The sequence below is a fragment of the Athene cunicularia genome, assembly GCF_003259725.1.
Source record: "Athene cunicularia isolate RWA chromosome 7 unlocalized genomic scaffold, athCun1 chr7_part1, whole genome shotgun sequence".
Taxonomy (NCBI): Eukaryota; Metazoa; Chordata; class Aves; order Strigiformes; family Strigidae; genus Athene; species Athene cunicularia.
The window spans coordinates 22,856,975-22,884,800 of record NW_020799107.1 but is presented as its reverse complement, the minus strand read 5'-3'; the positions used below and the strand labels follow the sequence as shown (position 1 = coordinate 22,884,800).

The following is a 27,826-nucleotide window of genomic DNA, read 5'->3' as shown; positions in this document are numbered from 1 at the left end:
AAAAAAAAAAAAAAAAAAAAAAAAAAAAAAAAGTGGGGAAGGAAAGCTGAGGGGAAATACAGAAAATGGAAAAAAGAAAAACTTGTTTGAGGTCAACTCTAAATTTCCAGAAGAAAACATATGGAGTTATATATATATATATATATATATATATATACACACACACACACACACACATATATATACATATACACACATAGAGAGACTTGAAAAATTCTCATTCCTAAGGAAAAAAAAAAAGTTCAAAAATCTTTTGGCTTTACCTCTGAAATTCCTGTGAAATTTCTACTGCTATTTCAGTTTTGTTGGTGGTGCAGTTCTATATCACTCAGTACTCCTATCACTGAATCTCCTCTGGCTGCCCTCAAATACACAACTCCCCAGCTAATTACCCTGGCCAACAAGAACATTCACAGCTCTGCTGCTTCTTATCTGTCTCTGTCCCTTATCCATCACCCTTATAGCAGAGTCAGACCCCACTTGCCATCTTCCCCAGTCACAGATATTTTGTTCCCATCTCCCCTTTCATAAGGACCATTTTTGCTTAACTACTCGGCCAGTGTTCAACCTGGTTTTAGAGCAGAAAGCTCATTTCTCAGAAAGCTTGTTTCATTGATTTATTAAGTGAATTAGAGGGAGTACCTAAATCCACTGCTCTCAGAATTTATGGGAAGAGTTAGGTATACAGTTGTCATCCAAGCACACAGCAAAGGCAAAGCTTTACAGTCTTGCTGGGAAGGTGACCTCCTTCTGTATGCTTTCTGTAGCTGATGCCACGGTAGAAGGTAACACCATACCAGTATGGACAGCTCCATCCTGGGACCTGCAGACAGGGAGGACACAAGAGGACCCCAAGTTCTAACACTGTCAGGACAGGTTGCCCCACCTTTGCATTTTTCTTTTTGTTTGCTTTTCCCATTTAAATTAGAGAGCATCTAATCAGGCATTGTTGTATAAGACCTGGTCTTTACAGGTCCATCCAGGTTAAAAAAAAATAAGTAAATCTAAATTCAACTAAATTTAATTCCATTGACTTCCAAAGTGAATTATGTTAAATCAATTTAAAATGTCTTAAATCCTCTTTGATTGCATTATTCAATCTTAATTCAGATTAGTAATCCACTTTAAAATGAACTTGATTTGATTTCAAAGACCTGCCCTCAGTATTACTTCACAAAGACCTTACAATTTTACAGGTAACGTTAGTCCAGTGAAACATTAATAAGAATACAGTTGATACGAGTTGCTGAATCCAATGTTTTCAAGAACTGTTATTTTCCCTGAAGAGCTCAGGTTTAGTCAGAATCAGTTTTCCTGATTAAACTACCCCAAGAGAAAGTATTATATAAAAGTATTTCTAAACATTTATGCATCTTAAATATGATGCCACATGTATAAATCATATAAAGACAAGTCAGTTTGACAAGTGAGGAAAAAAGATGTTGATGTTATCACAAAAAAATACTGCGTGAAGATACTGAGACATTATTGATTATTAAAATGTATTTCGGGACTTTAAGAAGCATGTATATTAACTAAAACTATTGCTATCTTCATACTGCTATGAAGGCATGCAGCATGAAAATAATGTCTGGTCTGCATCATCTGCGTTTAAATCCAATCATTCCTGCAGTCCTAGCTTGCCTGATTGAACGGTTATGGGTTTTGAATCAAGAGAGCAATCATCTGGCACTAATAAGATGACAAGGGTTAAAGTACTTTGCATTAAGAAATTTAACACCAGGCAGTGTTGCTGAGTCACATGTTCATTTATTTATGTTTCAGTAAAATCTTAATTTTTTTCATTTTCTTCTGAGCCAGATGCTCAAATCTGAGTCAGTCAATCGAGATCAGGCTGGTGGCTGGGGCCATCTAGGAGAGGAACGATGATGAGAAAACCTGATTTTAGGAGGACCTGAAAAGACCCACATATTCATTGCCTCTGTAGGCTGGATAAGGCCCACCTCTGTGTTAACCAAGACTTGCTCCTTGGGCATAAAATGAATACAAGAGCATTCTCACAAGAAACAGCAGTCATCCCACTACATATATGCAAGATTTTAACAGTGTAAACCACTGCATTTGTCCTTTACATGCTTTTTTTTACACTGACCACCAAACTGGGTTTGTGAGATTATGCAACTTTGCAGAAAGATCAGATGATTAAAAAATAAACCACCAACAAAAAAACCCTGCCTTCTGAAAATCTGTGTTTCAAACTTCTATTTTCATGCCAAAATGGCAAGAAAAAAAATAACATCTCAGGAATCTGAGGAAAAACGTGGTTTGATAAAAGCTGTCTGCTAAAATGTGACATTCAAAAAGGAATTAATTTTAAAATAACTCCTGTATAGAATTACTTTTCCCTTTTTTTCATAACATATATTACTGACGTACAATTTCAAACATGATACAGCAATAGATGTTTAATGACTGCAATAGTTGAAGCCCTCTATTACTGTATATAAAACTATTTAAAAAGCTGCTGCACAGAACAGAATGAAATATCTCTTTCTAATGTATAGATTAAAAATAAGTAACCTGTGGAAATGAAAAAAAATATTTATCTTTCTGAAAAATATCATAACAGATTTTTTGAAAAGACTTATCAAGAAAACTGTAATTTCAATGGAAAATAATTTGAGAAAACGTATCTAACCAAGGTACCTTGCAATGTTCTTTTTTGTCAAAACAATGACCCTGAATGAAAATTCTTAAATTCATTTTAGGAAGTGTTCATGGAAATAATCATATATCAGCCTGCCTTTAGAAAAATAAAAATGTTGTTTCTCTTTGGACTCAATTTACATCATCACAGGATTTAATCCTACACAATATCCTAAAAGAATATACAGTACCTCGTATCAGTTGACTGTCTGGTCCTCAAGGTCGAATTTAATTGGTATAGAAAAACACCTCTTATTAAGTCTATTACTGTTTGTGTATATGCCAAAGTGAAGTTTGCTGTGTGGAAGTTATTAGAAGATTGTCATTGATATCAGAATATTCATCATTTTAGGGGAAATTGAAAGATACTAGATTTAGAACAGAACTTATGGTAATTTATTAAGTGATAGAAAAACTTGCATGTCTACTTATTTTGAATAACTGCATAAAATATCACTCTAATTAATAGAATAAATTAGTCCTATGTTGTCTGTACAACTTTTATTTTTCTATTAACATTTTTGTCTTATAATTTTATATGCTTAATCATATTGCTGAGAAGTAAAAAGCTGAAAATTTGTTAAAGGAGAGGAGGAAGCATCAAGTCTCAATGATGATACAAGGATGTCCTTTGCACAGATGAGGTGCAGTGCAGTGCTATATCTTTACAATAAAACACAACGCACTCTAAGAGTACTACCTCCCAGGTGCTGTGTGGATCTTGGGAGAGAGAAGAGGGAGGTTTCTTTTAGATGGAGGAAACTTCTGCCAAAAAGATCTTAAAATCATGTCCCAGAATATTTACTCCTCAATTTGAAAAATGTATCAGAGTGAAGACTGAATCACCACGAAATCTGAAAATACTTAATTTTCAGTGAAATATATCCTTTCCCTTTAAAAGGTGGGAGATGCCATAACATGGCAGGGATCTATGGCTGGATTGTGAATTACAGCTATGGAGAGACACATAATATATGGAAACCTTGTAACAAAAATAGCAATATTTGGCCATGGTAAGAATGCAAGGCAATCTTGGACCTAACAGAGTCCACACTTGGACTAACCAGAGTCCATTAGAAGTCAAAGATCACAAAGTCAAATAATTAAAGCTCCTCTTTTTTTTTTTTTTTTTTTTTTTTTTTTCCCTTTTTTTTTTTTTTTTCCCCCTGATATTATCACATTTCTTTGTGAGATCAGACTTGTAAGAGTCGGTTAGCAAAAGGGATTGTCTATTCTGCAATTATTCTAACAACCAGAACACAATTCCAAATTGGGATTAAAATTATTTTTTCCATCATTTTTTAAAACAATACAAAGCTGCTATGATTTCACTCTGGAAATACCAGGACATTGTAGTGTAAGAATAAAAATCTCTCTGGAAAGTATCTCCACTACCATACTATTTATGACCAAGTCATATCATTCAAGCCTGACTTGAGAAAACAATCTAATGCCATTCCACATGCTTCACCTTTTTTTTCTTTTATTTCCTTTAATGAAAAACTCTCCGATTTCAACACAAACCAAACAAAAATACTCCAAACCCACACATATACACCAGCTGTTAGTCTTCCTTGTCTGTTAAACACATTACCTGTGGTGAGAGACAAGAAACCAGGCCTGTAAGAAACTAAAACAGCCTGGGAAAGCAAAAGTTGAGGCTGATAGAAGAAATGCCTCAAACACTTGCAAGACAAAACTCTGAGTCACTGGGTGCTTTCTGCGGAGGCCAAAGCTGATAACGCTGCCCCATGTAGCTGGGGAGAGAGCATTATAGAAACAGGACGGCTCTTCTCTGGGGCACCTGGGCAAATTTTAAGGGCCATGTGTCCGGTGAATGAACTTTGCTTCATTATCCACGAAATGCATATTAAAGTTAACACCCCTCAATATGCTAACGAGGGCTGTCATGATCATACTAATTACATCATCCCATGAAACACCTTACCCCTCCCCGTACATGGGATACATAGCTATATGGGTTGACCTAGGGGACGGACCCAAGGAAAGTGGGTATAAAACAAAGGGGGGAAAAAAGGGCTTGCTCTCTGCTGCTCTCCCTGCCCCACGGCCGTTTGGAAAGAGCAGTGAAGCGAAGAAGATGGATGCCAGCGAAAAAGATGATCGCCTCCTGGAACCCTTGCCTGCGGGATCAGCACAGGAACCCAGACCGGTAATCTGTATTCCCCCATTCCCTCTATCTCCCTCTTTTCCTTTTCCCATTAAGAAATGCAAGGCATATTATATTACTCACCACAACTTACTATACACTTAACCAATTATCGTGTATTTAATTAATACATTGTAAGTAGTTAATAAATGCTTAAACTTAGAGACTTGTTGTCCACTCCAACTGGGAATTGCAAATCTGAATCACTTGTCCCCCTGGTCTGAGAGGGACGTGACATTAAATTGGCGTAGACGGCAGAATCCCTTCGGTGTCGGAAAGTTTTGTGAAATACTGGTTCTGTATCTGACAAACTCGGACAGGGAGAACTGGGAATTCTAAGCTGGGAGAGGGTCTTAGAGGGTCTCCCTCTAATCTGGGAGAGGGTCAAAGGGATACGGATTCTCTATCCGATAAGGACAAGGAGAATCGGGAAGTGACCTCTCAGCTCTAAGCTGGGAGAGGTTCGAGCAGTTGCAAGCCATGACTGGCCAGGAAATGTCGGCACTTGACTGGTCCCTTATTTTTAAGAAGCTAAAGGAGTATAAGGCTTGTCCTCCTCCTTTAGTAGAAGTTTGGGCCCACAATAATTAACAAAATCCAGAAGCAGTAGCAAGCTATATCAGTGAGCTTGCAGGGTTGAAAGGGTCACGACCAGACAAAGGAAAAGCTGTAGTGTGTGCTGTATTAGGGGCAGCACTGACTGCAGCCCAGAAAGATAAACATGTTAAGAAACAATTAGAAAGAAAAATGATCGAATCCCTACACCTGTATTGCTACTGCTGCTGTTCCAGAGAAAGATGCACAATCCTGAGACAGAAAAAAGCATTCATTTTTAGTGAAAAAGGGGCAATGTTTTATGAAGCACCACTTGTTATGCCCAAACAGCTATTCCCTTTCCAAATCAGGATAATTATCCAGTTCCTTTGCCCCTGTGCTCAGGGACTTTAAATCACCTCAGTAGCTTGCAAGACAAAGCTTGCAACTTAACTGCGATCAGAACCAAAAGATGCAGAAATGTACATTAAAATGCTGCTGGTCAAAACAATTCTTTTTCTGTTTCTTTAAACTTGTCCTACAGTGAACAACAATGTCTTTTACTCTGTAGATTTAAAGAGCATATAATTAAACATAAAAATAAAGTGGGGTTTTTTTGTTGTTTTTGTTTGTGTGTGTAGGATTTCTATATTTCTCCTAGATTTAAGAGTTTCTTAATTTATGCTTTTTATAGTTATTTGGTACTTTCTTTTTTTCCCCCTTTTGTTGTTTTATTATGACAAAAAATTGAAACCTAGGTTCATTGTATTCTCAAATTGTTTGAACATTTATAATGGTTTCCATTCTAAAACTGAAGAATGAATCATTCAAATTCAGAGCACCTGTAATTTTTAAAAATCATAATAATTGGTTATCATATGCTCTTCAATCCATAAACAAGATGTAATGTTTCCCTTCTGAATTTTATATTTAATACTGTGCTTGAAAATAAAGAAAGAACCCATTTTCAGGAGGACACTAATTACTGGAAGATTAGAAGTTTGTGTATATCCATTTAAGAACTGATATTTGGCTTCATAACAAGAGCAGCAGTTAAGAATCAGAATGGAGTACTGGGCTTAGATTAATCTGAGATACAAAAATATGCCACTTCTCAGAGCTTGTTGAGCTTGGTATATTACTTACTCTAGTGAAACAGGAATGTCTTCTTCTGACATGAGTGAAACAAGGAAAAAACATGCATAAAGTGTCCCTACCCTACTTGCAGTTGAATTTTACATAGGCAGTAGAACTTTACCTGAAAATGATGACTTTACATCACATAGATCCCATGTTTAAAAAAAAAAAAAAAAAAAAAAAAAAGTCTTAAAGCACCCAAACATACTGGGCCACACTGAAGGTTTATTTTAGTAGAGAATCCTACCTTTAACAGTATCTGGAGTAATGATTTCAATACATAAGTAGGACAAAGGACAAAATTCCTTTCCCCTGGTTTTCTCTTTCAGGGTGCTGCATGGAAACAATCTCAGCTACTCTTATGGTAGCTGAGCACTGAGTGGACTTTCTCAAAGCTAAATTGCCAAAAATGTTCTTTTTATGACAACATAAAAGCATTACACATTCTATCTTCAAACACTACCAGTGCTGTTTCAGCAACTGGACTTCTGAAGATCTCCCCAGTCCTTCCACCAACAAATATTTAAGAAATAGCCAGCCTATTTTTTAGGTGAAATTTAAGGACCTTATTAGAAATCGGTAAGATCTCCCAAAACAACTTTAAAAAGTTGTTTTGCATGTTCAAAGGCATGCCTGTTGCTTATACTTCAACCCCTGCTTCTTTGAATTGTGTTGCTCTGCAAATTGACTGACGCTCTTTACAAAAGGAGGAGAACCCAAAGTATCTGATCTATCGGTCACAAGAGAAAACAAAACAAAACAAAACAAAACAAAACAAGCTGACAGAAGCCAAAAGAGCAAAATCCGGGGCTGCTAACAACAAAGCTGCTTTTGATTAGCATTTATAGTAAAGAACAGAGCATAGAGTTCCTTCTCTTGGTGATAATCACCTTCTGTCTCAAGACAAGTAGATAGTTCATGGATTGATGAAGCTGCATTCAACACAGCCCTTCAGATTGGGATTTCTCAGCAAGCAAAAACTGATGTCCAACAGACTCCAAAGGGCAGTTGACTTGGTGTTGTGCCCAAACAAAACAGTTTGAGATCTGGCTCTGTGACTCAACATTTCTGGGATGTTTGCTTCTTTCTGAACATGCATCTGATGTCTGCAGCATTAGGCCACAACCAGTCTCCCTGAGAGTTCAGATTTATCATTCTGAGGCAAAGATTTTACTAGATAGTATACAGATATTGCACATGATCTTAGTTAGAAGGCCATGCAATTAATGATGAGTTAGTTAATTAATGGTGAATGTTGTAGCAGGTGGCAATTCTACTCCAGCTGGTCCAGCCACCTGCTAATGGCTCTGTGTTAGCCTGGCTGCCCTGTACCTAGCATTTGGAAAGTGTTATCTCAAACTGCAATTAAAGAGATGTCCTTTCACTGCAGTCCCTTTAGGGAAGAGAAGGGCATGAAGCACCACTCCAAATTCCAAACCACTCCTTTTTACAGAAACACTTTGTAAATTTTGCATTAACAATTAAATGAGGGAAAATATATCCTCTAACAGCTTTTTACATTTATATCAATGTGTAATTTACACATAAGAATGTCCTTTACTAGAAGTGCATATACACATTAATGGTGATACTATGTATACCTGGCTAAAGAGAAATGGAAAGAAAACCCAAAAAGCGTGTCTGCCCGGGATATGAATCTATTAAGTAGCAAAGCATGTGTAGAAGGTTTATGTCTGCAGTGCTAGACTCAGATCCATCTGATGGATGAGTTTACCTATTAGAAAATTTTGGAGTTGGGATCATAAGTTCATTCATATGTGAAGGAAGCAACCTCCAAATTTATCATGAAAAATATCTCCCTGAAAAGTCTTCACTAGAGCCATGACCCTCCCTCCCATGGGGGCTATGCATCAGAAACTATGGGAAACCACTATAAATGTGAAAGACATGACTAGATCTCTAGACACAAAAGGAGAAGATACAAACTCAGTTAACTCGTTTTATGCATAAACCAATACTGTCTCCTTATTATCTCTTTCTTCCAGAAATACTATTGCAACAAAAACTTGAACTAGCGATAGAAAAGTCCATCTCCACCCTTTGTCAAAAGGTGTGTGGATATTTACTGATCACTTTTCTTTAGACCTGCTGTAGATGCAATGGAACTTTTACCACTCCTCTTTGAAGTTTCTGGACTAGATACTTAAGAGTTCACAGTCAGCCACCCACCACACATAAAGATTAGTTTGTGCTGGTTCATCATAAAAAAAATAATTCAAACACATACAGATTGGGCTTTTTTTTTTTTTTCTTGCCTACCTCTAAATGGAAATTTATTCTAAACTTAGCCTGCTTTTTCACATTTTTTTTTTTCACAATAAGAAATTTTTTTTCTGGGTGAAATATATCTGTAGGACTCCTCTACCTCATTCTCAGAAAGTAAAAAAAAACTCTTCACTGGATCATTGCGATTCACCACCAACAACCTCCTTCTCCCTCAAGAAAGATCAAACAAAAACACTTCAAAATTTTAATTTCAGCCTCAGAGTATTGTGATGATATAACTGCCTTAGCAACTGCAAAATGCTATGAATTGCATTTGATAGAAAATAAAAGAGCTGGATTGTATTAATATAAAGTTAAAATGGGATGGTTAGAATTCCCCACACTTCTTTGCTGGCAGGCTGAAGGTGGAAGAAAATGGTAGTACAATGTCAACAATTATTCAGCATAAGTTGAAAATTGTTTTCTTATTTGACAGCACTCGGCAGTCTTAAAAGTCAAGGCTTAAGTGAGTTATTAAGAGACTTATCTACATTAAGACATACAGCTGTCAAATATGGCTGCCTGTCAAAGTTTCTTCTGAAGCAGGGACAGCCAACGACAATGCATAACAGAATTTCAATGGAAAGATGTCCTTAATAAGTCCTAAGAGTTCAACTGTACTCTTTCCAAGGGTGTGAAAGGAAATCTGGAAGATTACTGAAACTATAGGTACAAGCTGCCAAAAGTCGAAGTTGGCACGTTTGAGTCACTCCGAAGTACAGAAGAGTGAGTTTTAGTAATCAGCAATATTCATTAATTGCTGTCATGCATGCAGCATGATGGCCAAGTGAAGAGAGACTACTAATGCCATGGGGTCACTGCAACCACGAGAAAGAGAGAGAAGAAAAGTCCAAGGCCTGCTGATGTCCTCAAGCTCAAAAGCATTTCTGGATGAAATCATTCTTTCCTGATCACCTCCTCCTCCCTACAACAAACAGTTTTACCCTTACTCATGCACTCAGTGTGGGAGAGATCACTCCCTTTGGTCTTTGACACCACTTCCAAGTCCTCAAACCCTCACCACGTGGTATCTTCTAGACTTTCTCCATACACTCCCTAACTTAACAGGTCCTGGGAGCAGTGATGGCAGCAGGCTGCCCCTTTCTTGCACAAACCTTGTCTCCTAAGCTAGCACAGTTTGTGCTGTTGTGCTAGCTCTTCATTCATCCTCATGGCAAATTTCAACTAAATTTAACACAGAAGTAGAAATACCCAAGATAATTTTCTACACTTCTGTCAAATGGTTAGATGACTGAACAGGATAACTGTTCTAATTTATTCTTCTAGTTGAGAAAAATACAGACTAAATTAATTCCTTACATATTTAAAAGGCATAAGCTAGCTGGTCCACTTGGGCATGGGTGGTTTGTCAATCTGTACATGCATAGTTCTTAACCAGTCACAATATATCCTATTTTAACCCATATATGTAGGAGATCTGGGAGAACATAAAAAGTACTTTAATGATGGGGATTAGAGAACATGTAGGATGCTGGAATGACTCTGGTGCAGAGAGACAGGACATATGAAACAAATACATAGCAAACAAGGGTTCATATGTTCAGATGCCCACTATTGTGATTTGTGTTCTCAGTACAGAAATAGGAGCTCAATGTATTTTAACGCTTTGCAGAGTTTAATGTCAGAAGCACATGTTTCTGATTATTACTGGGCATTGTATGTTATCCAAGCACTTAGTGATTAATCTAATAATATAAATATTACTGAAGCATTGAAGGCTAAATTCCTGTATTTCACTGAAGACCCTAAAATTTACACTGGTCCCAAAGCCACTGTGGTGGCCTGGAGTTAACAGAGAGATAAGCCAAAGATTTCTCCCGATAAAAGATCATTCAGAATGGTAAAGAAGGCGGCAGAGTGTGTGGATGTGCTGAAGTATCTTATGATTGCATCATAAAGCCAGCTTCACTAATAAAACAAAAGACTATGAGATGACCATTACCATTAAGGAGTGAGAACTTTGGGTTAACAGCTGCCCAACTGTCCTGCTCCCACCAAGCACTGCTGTAGGTGCTCCACAGCACCAGCTGAGTAGCAGATGCTGCTCAGACAATCAGTTAAAGTGGAAAGGTCCCTGCCCTTCCCATCAAGAAGCCTGGGTTTGTCTGCAAACTGCATAGTTTAACTGTCAGCCCCTTCTTCTGTTGGGTTTCACACAGTATATGGACTATATGGTAATCAAAATGGTAATCTGGATATAGCTTCACAGCTCTGTGCTCAGAGATGAGGTCAATTCCCTCTTTCTATAAAGTATTACCTTTTTACAGTAAAGGGTTGCAGTAGCTTTATTATCATAGCAAAATCACAGATTGTGTCCCCTGACAATTTACAGTGTCCAGAGTCTTGTCTCCTGTAACTGCAGATACAGTCCAAATTCCTTGTTCTCAGATATACCATGGACATGTAAAAAAATGGTTAAGACTTCTTATTTTTCAAAATAAACTTAGTTAAATCTGTGACCTGTTAATTGGGTGATTCAAATAACCCTTCAAAATAGCCTTTCCTCTTTTCTGGCTACCCTGTCAGTCACAGCGCTGTCCTTTGCCATTTCACAAAGGATAAAAAGCAAGGTGAAAGAGGAAAGAAAAGATAAATACTATACCTGAACAGAGAAGTAAAAGGAGTCAGCTCCCTATTCTGAAGTACTTCAGGGGAAAATCAAGTGTACTTTGTGATTTTGGAGAAAACACTGGAAGGGAAGCTGAACAGGTTTTGTTGAAGGAAAGAAAGCTTCTCATGTTGTATAGAGCTAATCAAAAGCCCTAACTTGTGAGACCCACAGCCTCTGTGGTTTGTTATAAACTGATAAAAAACAGCTATCTGACAGTTGCAAGAAAAGCAACTTGCCTGGGCAATACATAGCTGACCAAGGAGGATTTTGTGTCAAAGAGGCATGAGGTGAGATTTACCAGTTGTTATGCGTAAGAAATGTAGCCACTATGCTCATTAATTCCTGAACACTCTTTATTTTAAATCTTACAGGATGGTGCGACATTTAGGTCACCTTTAGTCTGAAGTTGGCATTTGCCTCACAATTAGATTAATGAACACTCAGGGAAAGCTCAACAAACGCTAGAATCCAGTGCAATTGAAAACACTTTGGTGTCCATTAGCAGTCTACATTTAATCAGGAAAAAGTGACTGCTTCATTGGTGGCCACGGGAGAGTGTGTGCCTTACCGAGTTTTCCTTGGCTCTTCTCCATGGGTGCAGCAGTCTTCCCACACCCCTTTCCTATACTCCATGTAATGACAAAATTGTCAGACCTTGGAGTGTGTCTCATATCTGAAGAGGCTATGGGAACAATCTTGCTCCAAGGTCCATGACCCTGACTGATTCCACAATTTTAGTTAGTAGTGTAGTTTTCCTACTTTCTGTAAATGACAAATTCAGGTCTCTGAGATCTGAGCTACTATTCTGCAGCTGTCTGTCTTCTGTTAGCAGCCGTCTATGGATACAGTGGTTCAGCTCTTTGCTTATACTCCCCAGGTAGAGAGGCTGAATCCTGGTTTGTATGTTCAGAGTGAAATGGCCATAATCCCCACTCATGTACTATGAAGGAATCAGTGTTTCACACTGCAAATGCAGCATGCTTTTCCTAGAGACAAATGAGTTGGTGACAACGTAACTAGAGTACATTTACTGTAGACATAAAATTTAGAAGAATTATCAGCTCGTCAGACTGGTCTTAGTGATATGCATGGTTTTATTGAGCACATTGAAGAAGAGAATATCTTAACAGAGAAACAGAAAACATGATACTATGGACTTAAAGGTAGATAACATCAAAATAACCTACACTTCTGATAAAAGTCCTTGATTTTTCTGGATAGGATAAATTATTCTTTCTTCTACATTAAACATATTTTTTTTTTTTCTGCTTAGATTCTAATGATATGTTTTATCTGATATAATAAAATATATCCTAGATAGGTGGAGAAGAAGATTCATAACATGGGAAAGGAACTGATAAAAGAAAAAAAATACTGGTAATCTCATAAATAGGAGAGATACAGGTCTTCCTAGAAAGCAGGAATGCAAGGGCTAACATAACTTCAATCTATGTGGGAGGATTGTGTAGCTGCATGGTCAGTCTGCATCACATGACGTGGAAGCACACCTAGCATAACATGGTACTGCTGGAGATGGGGGCTATAGACATATTTCCTCCCTCATCCTCAGTAAACGCAAGCCTGCATATGCTAATTAAATGTTCTTATGATCTGAAACTGAGAGGTATTAATAAGCTCTGTGTGGACTGTACTATCATAAAATACAAGGTCATACTCACAGGGATTAATAATGAAACTATCTGATCTATGCTGGTGTCTCATGAGTTGGGAAAAAAAAGAGGGGAAGGACCCTATGTGGATTGTCAATCAGAGGATGATAAGGAGCAATTAATTTGGTGTGACCATGAAAAGGCAAATGTACTCCTAGGATCTAAAAGATGAGGTACTTCCAGTAGCGATACAGGATTGCTAACAACATTGTACAGGGCTTCGTCCAGAATATTTCACATAATTTTGACCGCTTATATTCAAGATAAATTTGTTCAAATGAAGAAGCTGGCTACTATGATACCCAAGGGAATTTAGAAACCATTTTAGAGACTTAAAAGATCTCACCTTGATTAGCCAGGAAAGCACAGGCAATACAGCTCTCTTCACATACACCAAAGGACTGAAAGGTAGAAGAATTTTGAAAGCTCAAGGTCGCTGCTGACAAGGGAATCAAGCAGCACAGCCTGGGTCTAATGAAAAGTTTCGAGAAAATTAGGAAAAAGCCTGTAAGCACGAAAAGTTCTCAGCAACCTGCTTGAAAAAGCATCAAGGGAAAATCTCACTCAGTGAAATGAGTCTCATGAAACTGTGAAATCATAATGATAATGCCCAATTCTACATTGCCACAAATTTTACAGACTTCTGATTTCCACCTATCAAAAATGAGGTAGTAGTTGACCAATAGCTTAAAAAATATTTGGACAGTGGGCAGACTGATGGGAAGTCTTGTTTGTTTAGCACACCATAGTAAAAACCATTCATGTGACAAAATTTAACAGAACTCAGTATAAAACAATGAGCAATGCTGATGGAAAGAAAGAAGCTTGTCCGAAGGACAAAGAACACAACTGGTAATCAGATTGACTGGTTCCAGTTAGGTATCTTATCACCTTGTTAGATACAATTGAGAAATAACTTTTACGTATTTAATATCTTTCAAAAAATAATATCAGATATATTAAATACTAGTAAAAGTGATAAAAAACAGTGATATGTGGGAGCTAGGAATTATTTCACAAAACGATCTTAGAACACAGGATGGTTTCCTGTCATTCCCACCATACACTCACAATTTTTTTTCTTCTGGGAGAACTAAAAAAAAAAGTATTAAGTGTTCAAAATCAGATAAATTAATATCTTCAGTCATGATAATTAAACCTTGCTTGACTTTGGTAATTCTATTTTAAAATACATGACAGAATTTATTATTATATGTTTTTAAAAGTTGTTGTACTAGCAGAGTAAATAGGGGTTTATTATTATATTTTTTCTGATTATCACATAAAACCTAAACAAATTATATAACTATTATAGTTGCCTAAAACAGTAAACATACTGAACTTAGTGATTGAAGAGGTCTCTTTAAGATTCATATTCCAAAAAGTATGTGTGCCAACATGGATTTTGTGCTGTGATTTGAACCCCCACAAAATGAATAGTGTTATACACTATAAAATAAATGACAATGAGTGCAATGAGCCCATTTTCATTGAATAATTTCTAAAAACCTATGGGAAACATTTGATATATGTTTACTCAAGTTTTTCCAAGGATTTTTAATTAACATTTTTGGGACATTTCCCTGGTGTCCTCAAAGATGAGGAAACAATAGCGTTTTCTTCAGCCCACCAAACTGTCACAGTTTTCATAAAGACAACTGTTTCATTACTAAATTGAGCTTGAATGGTAAAATGGTGTCTGAAGGTTCTTCAAAAGAAACAAAATACAAAGAGTTTTTCTAAAAGGTTACATATCTACTGTACACTATATATTATCTTAGCATAAGTAAAACTATACTTCTTTTAATCAAAACATGACAAAGGGAGCACATCCAAATTGATATATGGGAAATGTAATCCTACAAGCTGTCAGGATCACAAACAGAGAAGATGAATTTTAAAGACAGGAAAGCAAACATACTCAATGTGAGAAAGGTTACTGTTGAAAGGACTAATCTGACTTTTTAGAAGAGCATGGAAAAGATATTACATGTTGACCTTAGAGCGTGTCACCAGTTGTTTTGTAGAAAAAATGTACCAAGTCCTAACACTCTTAATGCTTTCCAGCAACAAAACTCATCTCAAAACATCTCGCCTGTCATCTCTGCAACTTTGCCCTTTACATACAGAGCTTCTGGGTGAATATGCTTATAGCTACAGATTTCCTTGCTGCTTTTGCCTAAAAAGTCAACAACGAATTCATGTTACCTTAGCATTTCTTCCTCTTTGTGAGGGCAGTGAGACCCATTTTATTTTACACAATAGGACTTCACCTTGTTTCACATTAAGCAAGCAAATTTTGCACCTGCAAATTCAGATGCACAGTGGATTTGCTTTATGATTAGTAACTAGTCTGAACAAATGTAAATAAAATAGGTCTGCTTTATCTAACAGGTGCAACCAAAAGCTACTGTAAAGTTTCTGTATATCTGGAATTACAGCTACTCTTCAAATAGCAAGTCTGCTAAAGAGTACTACTATAAATAGCATTCCAGACATCCTGTGTTCCACCTGTGACATCTTCATTTACCAGGCCACATACCTAGTTTTCAGCTTGTATAATATCCCAAGAAACCCACAGACAGAATAAAAATTAAAACAAAACAAAAAAACATGTGTGTTTATCTTTGCATCTAGCCTGTAAAACACAAGTATAATTTTAGAGATACAAATAATTTCTGTCTAAAGAGAGTTGTTAAACTGCAGTCTTTTGATTCTAGAAAGAAGAGATGGGTGACTTGCAATTTATCTCTAGTTTGCCTAAGCACTGTATCTAATGTTAATTGAAAGAGTAGATATTATTTGACAACATTACAGGAAATCTGGCTGGATTCCAGTCAAAGGCAGCAAAGATGATAGAGCTGTTTATTTTGCATGAGCTACTCTGAAAAAAATGTCTAGCTTAATCCTGATGACTTTTTCCACTCAGACTGAATGATAATCCAAAATTTATATGAACTAGCCAAATCACTTGAACTTGCAAGATGGCCTGAAGACCATGAGGGAAAAGCCATTTTCCTATTCCAGTGTTAGAATCTGTACTCTCCTTCAATGGAAAGTAGTTGAGAGACATTTTGGATTTTCATAGAAATGGAAGACAACAACTAATTGAGAAATGATTTTCATCAGACTCATCAACATCTCCATCCCAGATTTGCAACAAAGCCCCACCTACGCAATGCAAGAGAAGATTTTTACAGATAAAATGAGCTCAGAATAGTAAAGTTCTGGATCAACAGAGTGACTTTGAGATCAGTTTTTCAAGTGAGAGGGAAAAAAATAATCCTGTCTTTAGTTCTTTTCTTTCGCATTTTAGTTCAAGATGTTTTCCAGTTACAGCAATAGCTACTCTACATCAGGGAGTGATGGGTCTTACATGTCTTCTATTGGTTGAGTACCCTCAAGTTCCCCTACCCCACAAAACATAAATCCCCTTCTTTCTCCAAAGAGATCACTGAACTATCCAAGAATAAAACGCCCAGCCCATCCTTTCACCACACCATTCATCTAGAGTCACAGGTGAGAGCTCTGGTCAGCAGGAAATAATGGGGGAAGAAATCTATGCCCTCTCTTAAATGGAATAAATGAGAGGAACAGCTTTAATTCAATAAGTGGACTGTTGCTTCAGTAATGATTTTCCCTGGTAATTAACTGGCTACTATTGCTAAGGACTCATGGATATACATTACCTCAAACCATTATAACTTTGTCATCAAAAGAAAACCTTCACACATGCAAGAGCCCCCAAAGAGTGCAGTGGTAGTTGATTAATATAGCCCCTACACTCACAAAACCAACAATAAAATTTAACAAAATTAAAAAAAAAAAAAAAAAAAAAAAAAAAAAAAAAAAAGAAACAGACGACCTTGAAATACTTCAGCTAGGACCAGAGGATGTGTCAAAGACTGCAGCAGGTCCAGGGTCCAGAGAAGCATGCAGGGAAGCTGACATCCTGCCAGCAATGCAGAACAGAAACACTCCAAGAGAAAGACCTACAACCCACTAAACTAACATAACTAGAAGCTACATGCCTTAAAAGCAGCACTCTTCTGTTCCTTTTCATATTGGAAATTGTTACAGTAAGAAGATCTGCAGAGAAGGATCAGGGAGGAACATCAACTCACTAAGACTACATGGTAAAAGACTCTAGTTTTGGTTTTATTTTGAAATTCTTATGCAATGTTAAGAAAAGCCTGCAAGCAGTTGATACCTATCGCTTTTCTTAGGTACTTCAAAAGCCCTCAGTAATCTGCTATACAAGCTTCTCTGACACTTTAGCAAATTTATCCTTGTAATATCCTTGCAGGTTAAAGAAGTGCTATTAGCCCTCTTGATACAAAGAAAGCAGATGTAAAAACAGCTAGTTCAATAGCAAATAAGGAGACTGTGCTGAAATCAGGAATGAAACCTAAATTTCCCTAGTCAAAGCCCAACATCTTAACCCCAGACTAGTTGGCAAATTCAAAAGCATTTTCTTGTCTTTGTCAGAGATCGCACATCAAAACCAGCCCCAGATCACAGGGTATTTCGCATAGCCACCACAGATGGACTCTTTTGTAATACACTGAAAATCATTACATTTAGAAAGAAAATGGAAACAATCAAGGGAAAAACAAAACAACTGTTGCATTTTTTTTTTTCAGATTAAAAAATACTAAAAAAACCCTTCTTGCCACATTAAAATTTCTGAGATGATCAGGATAAGACTTTAGTTACTTTGTTCAGCAAGTACCTTTGTTCAGACTGACAGAACCAGTCAGACACATTTTGAAAAAAATATGGCTTTGTAAGCAGGTACTGTAATGACTGAAAAAAAATCAACCCTCAAAGGAAAAAAAAAGAGAATTTATTTTTTTTTTAGTACAAAACAATCAAAAGAATTAAGGTGACATGCATTTAGGAGAATAATTCTGGCAATCATTAAAATTCACATGGTCTCTAATATGATAAATTCATGGGAGAAAAAAAAAATCAAGTTCTTCTTGGTATTCCTCACTAAGAAAGTGTGGAAGACTAGTTGAGAGAGAATGGAAGTGTGTTAGAAAAGAATCATTATGTGCTTGTCTTATTCATATGACAAGATGATGTCAAGGCATCTTCTACTAGCTGCTTTTGAAGAACTTTAATTAGAGGCACCTTAGGTGTGACCAGATACGAAATTCTGAGCACAAACCATTTACCAGGCTCATAGCATTGCTTGCTTCTGCTTTGAAAAATATTGAATGAATTTCAGGGTCACACAACCACATGACAAGTATGGCTAGTTTTGGCAGAGCTGAGAGACTGAGTTATTGAAGAGCTCATTAGAAGGACACACACTGAACTGTAAAGGTTATAGAAAGACACATTCGAACTTGCTAACAGTTGCTTTCATGAGAAATTTCTAGTGAAAAGGTCACTAAAGAGTCTGACTTATCCCCTGCTCCAAATTGCCATGCAATTGTGCAGTACCATGCCCGAATTACAGGAAATATTAACAATGAGAGAATTAGAACAGCTAGAGAAAGTTCATAAAAATCACAGAAGCAGCAAGGTTAATGTTATATTTATGGCCTTCAAACAAGGTCAAGCAAGGAATACGGGAAGAATAACACTACATATGTGTTATGACACATTATGTTGTACATATACGCACACATATATGCAGGCATACACATATATATCCTTGCATGAATGAATGCTTTATTCTTATGTATAACATGCTTCCTTATATACTGGGGAAAAAAGGTCAATAACCCATTGACATACAAATACATGGATAGCCCAGTATCTCAATTCCACTGACATGCAACAATTCATGCTGATGTAAAAGAGGAGGAACATAGTGCTGGATGAGGCCTTAGGTTAACTCTTTGTTTGACATAAATGACTACAGTTCACCCACTTCTGCGATCTAGGCAGCCAGAGGATCCAGCTCTCTAAAGCTCACGTTTCTCACTCTTAGTTTACTTCCTTGTATAAAGAAACAACACATTTGACCTTTTCTTCTTTTAACAGTTTATCTCAGATCTCTAATAGAGAAAAAGCAGAAAACCCCCTAAATGTTCTTAGACTGTGACATAAAAGAACGGTCCAGTTCTCACTGTGAGAGTGAGTCTCTAATGGTCTGTGGCCAGGGAAAATCAGGTTAATGAAAACCTTTTTAAAGTAACTTCCATCCCATGTTCAGACTGGGAGAACAGAGTGGGGCTTTTGTTCAGAATTTACAGAGGGTAAACAGATATTTGAAATAATTCCAGAAGGTTACAGATTAACACTGAATACAAATTCTTTCAATAAATATTGTGAACAAAAAGCCTTTGCATTTGGGGTCCATGTCATATAATTTGGAAACACATATCACATGGTTAGGAATAATAGAAGAACTAAAAATATGCCAAAACATTAGAGCCTTGTTGACTTGGCTGCACTAAAAAAAATTAAGCAACCTCAAGTCATGTGAAATGACATCACAGGTTTTATCTGGTCCACAAGTTCCCCATCCCAGTAATAGATAATGACTCATCTTCATCATCCTCAAATTAATTTCTCTACTTTACAGAATAAATACAGCAATATCACAGGTGGAAACAGCATAAAAGATAGGTGAGATTTCTACATTTGCTTTGACCATGGGATGCTCTGGCTGATTCTTCTGGCAAGAGTATAAGATGTCAAAGCAGAGAATTGATCAACTATTTTTCATTGCTACCAGATGCATTGAAACCAAACCAAAGACATTGCAGCTGAGTTGTAAAACAGGGTTAGATGCATCATTGATATGACCTCTGGAAACAGCGTATCTTCTGATGCAACTGTATTAAGCAAGTTGTAGATCAGAATGGAAGACCTACTCCCCAGAAAGGTTTCAGGGCAGACAGGAAGATCTGTATCCTCTGTTTATTTATTGTATTATTTAAACAATTTGACAATGGATCCAGCTTGAATCCAAACCTCAGCTCCTTTCCTAGACACATTTAATCAGGTCTTTCTGCAGCATTAGTCATTCTCCTGCCTGGCATTGTCCTCTCTCATTTCACTAGCCCTTATTTCAAGTCAGTCAATGACTTCATGCATAGCTTTTCACACTTTCAAGCCCATCTTTAAAATCATTGTGGGTCCAGTTCATGCCATGTACGTATATTTGCTATATTTGTGCATTGCCCTGTCAGCATTACCCTCCGGTGCACAGATTTCCAGTCCTTTCATAGTAAAACATTTTGCTTTTGATTCTATTATCTCATCATTTATCAGTCACATTCTGACTCTCCCCTTTGATTCAATTGTACAGTAACAGTAATGAGTTGATAAACAGCTGCTAATGTTTTGTGGGCCATCTTAACTTTACATTAATCTGCAAGCTTGTTAAAAAAAAAAAAAAAAAAAGTTCTTAAAAGAGAGTCCAGTGATTTTTCCACTGCGCTTACCTGATTTCCTTGTGGTCTGGGATCATAACAGACTGTCTTCACAGGTTGCTCTGTTGCTTTCCAGGTTCTTCAGTTGATCTATAATAGATCACAACATATTTTCAAAGTTCAGACATGACACAGAGAACAATTTTCCCAGCTTTGTGCTCACTGATTAGTTAAATTTTACCCACCTAACCCTGCCTTATCCTCACTGTGAAGAACTGGACCATTCTTTAATAGAACAGTCTAAAGACAATTTACCTTTTCCACTTTTTCTCTATTGCTGTTGTTTTCAGAGTATTAGCCAAAGCATTCTTGCTCATCACAATAATAGTGCAGCAAGATCACAAAAAAATATTGGTCATTTCACTCAAAATATCAATGCTCAGTCTGAACATTTCACTGTTACTGTTTCTCTGCAGCTTTTCAAGGGTCAGCTTAGGCTGCATATGCTATAGAAAAGATATAATGTTAAGTCAACACAACTGAACAAAGATATTTTTTTCCTTAGCGAGTGCATGCTTCAACTTGAAACAATACTGGATTTTAATGTTGAAAGACAACACAATTATCAGGAGCAAATACTGCAGCTAAGTCTGAACAAATATATTTTCCTGATTAATATTGCTTCTTTTTCCTTTCCCAAACACTTCTGTTTTCTTATCATTAATTCTGTATCCAAAATTAACTGATTTATTTAGCATTACTGTTTTTAATATTTACTGACAGTTACCTTAATATTCCATCCCTCAGACTAGATATTCTGTTACTGGAGAGGTAAAAGAAGAGTCTGTTTTGAAGGAATACCTTATCTGATAAATGGATGATACTTCCTACATTAATATCTCATGATCAGAGTCTACTGAAAATATTGATAACAGAAAAACTGAAGTCTAGGAATATTTTTTCAAAATTGTTTTATTAAACAACATAAGCTGTAAGTGGCAACTCCTAACAATAATCAGACGTTTAGGAAGTTCTGTTTCTGCAAACATATAGCATTCAGCTTTGACAGTCACTTCCTGCAAACAATTGTTCCAGAAAGACACCTTGATGCCATGTATAAACACACGCAGAAAGGAAATGGAAGACAAATAAGGTGTCCCTTCTGCAAACACATCTCATCAGTACAGGAAGAGAGTTGCAGCACCACATTTACTAAAGCACTAGAAACAGAGCTGCTGTCCAGGTGATAGAAGTTTCTAAAAAGCACCAAGTGAGCAGGGTGTATCACTTCAGAAAACATTTTTATAGCGTTTATCGTGTGTTATTTGAATAAATAAATAAATGATGAACAATGCAAACTCTACAGATAGTGTCGTAACTTTCACTCATTCTACTGGAATAGCTAGAAATCTTAAGCAAGCTTCTGCTATGTATATAAGACCGTACCAGCTTCTCTTTTCATGTATCTTTAGCTTATCTAAAGGAGCATTTGTATTACTTAAAGCACGTAGAACTTAAGGAATGGAACATACTAGTCCTACACATAGTCATAGTGGCTGGCTGTAATTGTGAAACATGAAGTCTTAAGTAGTTAAAAAAAAAAACAATGCAGACAACCATCAATACTCCACAAGGTCACTAGGCACTTAAATATTTCCCACTCCAAAATCGTGTCCAGCATCACGTGTGTTAATATATTTCCTAAGATCAGGCATTCCTCTTGTGTAACCAAGGTACCCCAAATTAAGGGCTTTTTAGGTGTTAAAACTGCAACCTTCTAAAAATACTTCATATTAAAACCTGCACCAAGCACAAGAAAATAAGCCACTAATTACTTCCTTCTAGTTGGTTGAATTAATTACTATTTCAAAAATGCATATCCTTAGGGGGAAAAAAACCCCAACCTGTCAGCTTTTTGACAGTTTGATCAAATATCCTAATACAATGTGCACCAGTGCCACATGATGAATGGAAAACTAAACCAAAATGGAAAATACATGAGAGAGAAGAGACATATTGAAAGGATAAATTATCTTCTTATTTGGACACGTCCCATTAAAAAATGATACCAAAATGCAGCTTCTTAAAGTTTGTTGAATTCTGCATATACAGGCAGAGATGAAGCATTACATAAAGTATCTAGCAAGTCTTTCTCTGTACAAAGTCTGAGGTATCTTTTTTCTTTTTCTTTTGCAATAACTGCATGTTGACAGCATCTTTCAAAGCAAGAAAAGAAAAAAAAAAAAAAAAAAAAAAAAAAAAAAAAGACTCCTAAGACTATTTTAAATGTATATGTATCAGAGTGGATTCTCATTCCAAGTTTTCAGAACACGGATTTTAAATAAAGCTAGTAAGTAAAATCGGAAAAGCATTGAAAGAACCATATAAATACATTCTTTGCAGTCACATGCAAGCTCTGAAACAGAAGAAATAAGGGAAAGGAGAGGAATAACCTTCTCTTCAATCCTGAGCATGTGGAAGTGTGAGTCTTCCAGTCCTAGAAGCCAGCTGTAGTCTGGTAACTTGCCATTGAAGAATTCCCCTCCAAAGAAGGGGATGGAAGGGTGTGATAAGAGGCTAAGCTATATATATTGCATAAAGAAGACAGACATTTCTCTCCTCATCAGAAACCCAGCTTGTCTTTCCACACAGACCTGTGCATTTGCTATGTTTGAGCTTTATTTCTTGGTGTTCATCTCCAGGCACTGCTTTTTCCATTGTCTTTAGATATCTCTCCTCCTCACTGATAGCTAGGTACCTGTTTTCCTCAGCACACTTTCATGATCTTTCATGCTTTGTGTTCTGCCTCTCATATCTCTTTTGCTTTATTTTTGTTTGGCATCCACACAGAGCAGATACTGAACCTACTAATAGGAGAAGCTGCAGTTCTGTGTTCATCAAGAGCTGGGCCTTTTTCCACATATCAATACCCACTGTTATTGTGCCATTGCACCAAACCCTGGAGATCTTCCATGATCTTACCATGTTGCTTCAACTGACTCTTGACCTAACAGCATTTCATAAGACCTGTACAGGATAAAATATGGTTTAAGGTAGAAAGAAACAACACCATGCCTCACCTCTGATATTTCCCACCTACATATTTCAAGCTGCCAATACAACATGAACAAGACTAGTCTTACATAACTGTAGCTGTCTACCTCTGAGCTAGTTTTCCAGGTTCCTTTTGCAATCAGTAGAAAGAAGTGGACATATCTAAGACACAGTTCACTGAATGTCTGTCCCTAGACATCAGGCAGGTCTTTTGGATGTCTGCCTTAAAGCGGGATAAACTGCATCCTACAAGTACCCATCTACCTCCATCAACCAGAAAAAGGGTCTACACAAGCTTGAAGACAGTATCTAAATCTCTACATTTATGTAGGGATTTCCATGAGTCCTATTGTTGTGGAGAACACCTTTATGTGAAGAACATCCCAGAATATATAATTAGAGGTAACAACATTAACCTCAGTGATTTGTAGCTTGAGTGAACCCCCACTGTAAAATGGGGAGAAAGAGTCCTATGACTGCCTCTTACGGACCTCTCTCACCTTATTCTGAACCATATGTCACTGGTAAATGCTGAAGATAAGATATTGGCCAGTCTGGAACTTGAGTCTGATCAAGCCTGCTGATTCCTGCATTAAATCCAAACAAATGTAATGAAAAAAAAGAATAAACAGTTTGCTCTAGGATACTTTCCAAGGAGAAAAAGACAGATAAATAATTCTCAGAAAGGCTGATTCAGTCTCATTGAATCTCATTTGGAATTTATCACTTATTCCAACATTACCACTATGCAAATTTTTAGAAGAGCTGAACGTGTGTTTGATTCATTAGCACATAGTTTTGCATTCACCTTCCATGGGCAGGGTTGGGCTGAGTATGCAGAAATCAAATGCTTGCAGACTGCCAATTAGAAGGATTTATTGCCTACCTTTCAGGAAGAACCTAGACATAGCTATTCACAGGAAAATATTCAGAAAGTGTGTTTTCTTCTTAAACATAGATGTCAATGGGTGATAATAGGCTACTGAGGCTATTTGTTAACACACAATAGTTGATTTAAAAGATTTTTATTGATTTCTTGGGTGAAAATTTGTGATTACCTCCGTTGCTACCAGTGTAGCAATGTTGTTATGTGCTAACAATAAGATACCTCTGTGTGGGTAAAAAGAGATTTTCTTTTTGAGCTAAGGCAGTACCTGGTTCCAGTTAGGCTTACTTTGAAACCAGTTACATTTCATGAGGAAACTTTAATTTGTGACACTTACTTTCAACAGATTTTGAGCAAGCTGAATTTTATTTTTTTTTTAACAGAACAAAGAAACACAGAAGGAAGCCTCCACAGATGCCAAGAAGTCAGCTCTGTGATTACTTGCAACTATATACAGAATCACATCCCTGATCAAAGCAGGTGAGTGGACAAACAATTCCCACAGCATATACACTCACTCTTATTTTTGATAAGTTCCCTCCTGTGCTTCAGAAATCTTAACAAAAATTTCATAGAATTTAGCATGCCACAACAAAATATATCCAAGCCAACAAAACAACAGTTTACAGCCTATTTATTTGCTTTTCTTGGGTGAGCTTTCAGTATTTTCTTAAAACTTGATTTGTTGTACCAGGGATTCAAAGCTTCAACTGAGTATAATTTTTATTGGAAGGGAGCAGCCAAAAAAGGGAAAGATGGACAGAGGTGATATGAAACCTATGGAAAATATGAACGAGATAAAGAAATGGGCACACAGAGAGAAAAATACAAGACCATCAAGAGAATCAAATAAAACAAATGAGTGTAAGGGAAAAAGTTGAAGAACACAGACCACTTAAGAGACGGTTGTTCATAATGACTTTTTTTGGATGGCTTGAACATTGGCTAAGCTATAATAACAATTATCCTGTTGTCGTTTTGGGTGGTGCTGAAATCTGAAGCCACATTTCTCCTTTCTTCCAGATATACAGTAACAATCTGAAATTATAGCTGCTTAAAATGCATTAGAAAAAAAAAGCTTTGGCATCTATTGTTTTCATTTTCAGCACATCTCTAGCAGATTTGAAAGCATCACAGCATTTCACAAGCAGCCTCTCATTTATTCAGTCCTAGAAATGGTGGTCACATCAACTTACAATATTGTTTCTGAAATTTAATAACACTATACACAGAAGCTGAAAACTAAAGTAGTTTACAATGGAAATATTATAGATAGAAATCTTAATTAAAAACTTGCCCCATTGTAAGCCACTGAACATCAGAAAATGTTTAAAAGTGCAAAAAAACTGTCATAAAAACACATCCACATGAATTATATACCAAATCCCCTAAGTTTTTCTATACCTCCAGTTTTCTCTATTTTTTTTATTACTGTTTTCTCATATTGTCTGTAACTGTTTACTGAAAAACAATCTGGAAATAAAAGCAATGTGATTCACACTGACCCATAAAAGCTAAACCTCATGGCTTGAAGCGAAAATGATAAACAAAAGATGATGATAAACCAGAAATATATTTCATCACATTTGTCACAGGGAAGTTTTTTTTTCCTAAACTTCTGTGGTTTACATCCACTCACCTCAAGTGTTATCCTCAAGTTCTTCTGCATAAAGAAGTATGCAGAAAAACTTGAGGATAACACTTCTCACACTTCTGTCACTAAACAACCCCTGACAATACCTCAGATTCCAGTAACATGTCCGGACTCCACCTCCTCAGTATCCCCAGCTCTCCCCCACATCCTTAGCTGAGAAATAAACCCAGTTTGCTGTGGCTCATCTTGAGATTTTGCTTTTTGACTGGTACATTGGTCATTCCTACCGAGCAAACAAGAGTCATTAAGAGTCGACTTTTCTGTACCCTCTCTCTGTAGGTATCCCTTGTCTTCCTAGAACCTGATTTTCACAAAATTGGTAGAAAGTCACTGTCTTGTAGACCTCTGCTCAATTTTATTGAAATTGGCTAATAAATTTGAAAGTTATTAAAGGGGCCGGGGAACTGTCAGCCCTATAGTTCAGTCATAAAAGGTTTCTTTTCCTAAGATGACAGGCTTCCACATTCCCATCACACTCCAATAAATGAAACAACTTCCATTAACTCACCACATTTAGCTTGTGGATTTTCCAAAGAGGTAAAGGAAAGATATTACATTAACACAGTTAAGTCCTGACTCTCTCTCATCAGGAATCAGTAAACTCTAGTGCAGTAATAGCTATGATTTTTTTTTTTTGAGCAGGGAGAGACCTTCTCTTACACAGAAGAGTAACAGAAAATGATACAGCACTCAGGCAGGCAGAGCCCTTCATGCCAACATTATGTAGTTTTAGAAGTGAGAGTTTCTACAGAATGTTTGCACATGAAAGCAAAATATTAAGTTAAACTGGAAAGAATGGAAACCCTGTCTACCACCAAATATAGCCAGTATGTGTGGCCATCGTGACATATATCTGTGGTTCCCAACATCAATCACCTACAATCTTCCTTTCCATCTTATTGCTAGTTGATGGGGATGCTGTTCCTTCTAGTTTACTCCTATACATCCAAGGAAGGAGCCCAGGTTGATTTTTGCTATGTTCTTAAACTTGCAGTACACCCTCAGATAAATTCTTGAGTTAATTTCTAGAGTTAATATCTTATGAGCAAACAGTCCACTCCATTCTTTTCATGACAGTATGAAAAAAGAAGGACACTCAGGACATAGTTAACGAGTCAAGAAAAGGTAAAGTGTTAACCAGAAAGAAACGCAAAATATGAGGAAACCTGCACTTTAAAATGAAGCATAACTGATCTCAACACAAATGCCTGAAGAAGTTAGAGAGAAAATGCATTAACAGTCTAGGAGATTAAGACAGTCCCTTTTTTCTCCCTTTCAGTTTTTTTTTCTTTCAACTTTTTCAATTTATATACTATATTAAATTCTCTTACTCCCAGGCTGTTGTTCAGAGATCTCATTAATTGAGATGTAGGAATATAACAATGAAGAGAGCAAATAGACTTTGATTCATAGATGTTTAAAGCTGCAAGAGATTGTTCACACTATTTATTTTGATGTCTCATATAACAGAATCACCCATCTGGATTTCATGCAGTAATTCTAGCAGTGGAAGAAGAAAAATCTTAAGCATATACAAAGTGTTCTGAGATCACTTTCCCCCCCCCCCAATTTCAGAAATCAGTTATACAGAATATTTAGAATAATTCAACCATCTAGAAAGTTAAAAAAAAATAAAAATCTAAGTCAGTGAAGAATTTCCAGAAAATGCTGCCGGTTTCCTTTCATGCCTCAGATGCATTCAGCCCAAACCTAGGGGAGGGATGTTTCAGTGAAAATGACCTTATTACCTACAGATATAAATGTTTGTCACACTCCTGTCTTCAAGGACCTCTGCCTGTTCA

General features: G+C 36.7%; 1 long non-coding RNA gene across 1 annotated transcript in view; it reads left to right on the top strand.

The window, feature by feature from the left end:
• Positions 1 to 27,826, top strand: part of LOC113482257 — a 65,562-nt gene that overhangs the window by 18,861 nt on the left and 18,875 nt on the right. The window contains exon 2 of the long non-coding RNA XR_003398807.1: positions 24,754 to 24,850. This is a non-coding gene — a long non-coding RNA (uncharacterized LOC113482257). The remainder of the gene's footprint in view (positions 1 to 24,753; positions 24,851 to 27,826) is intronic.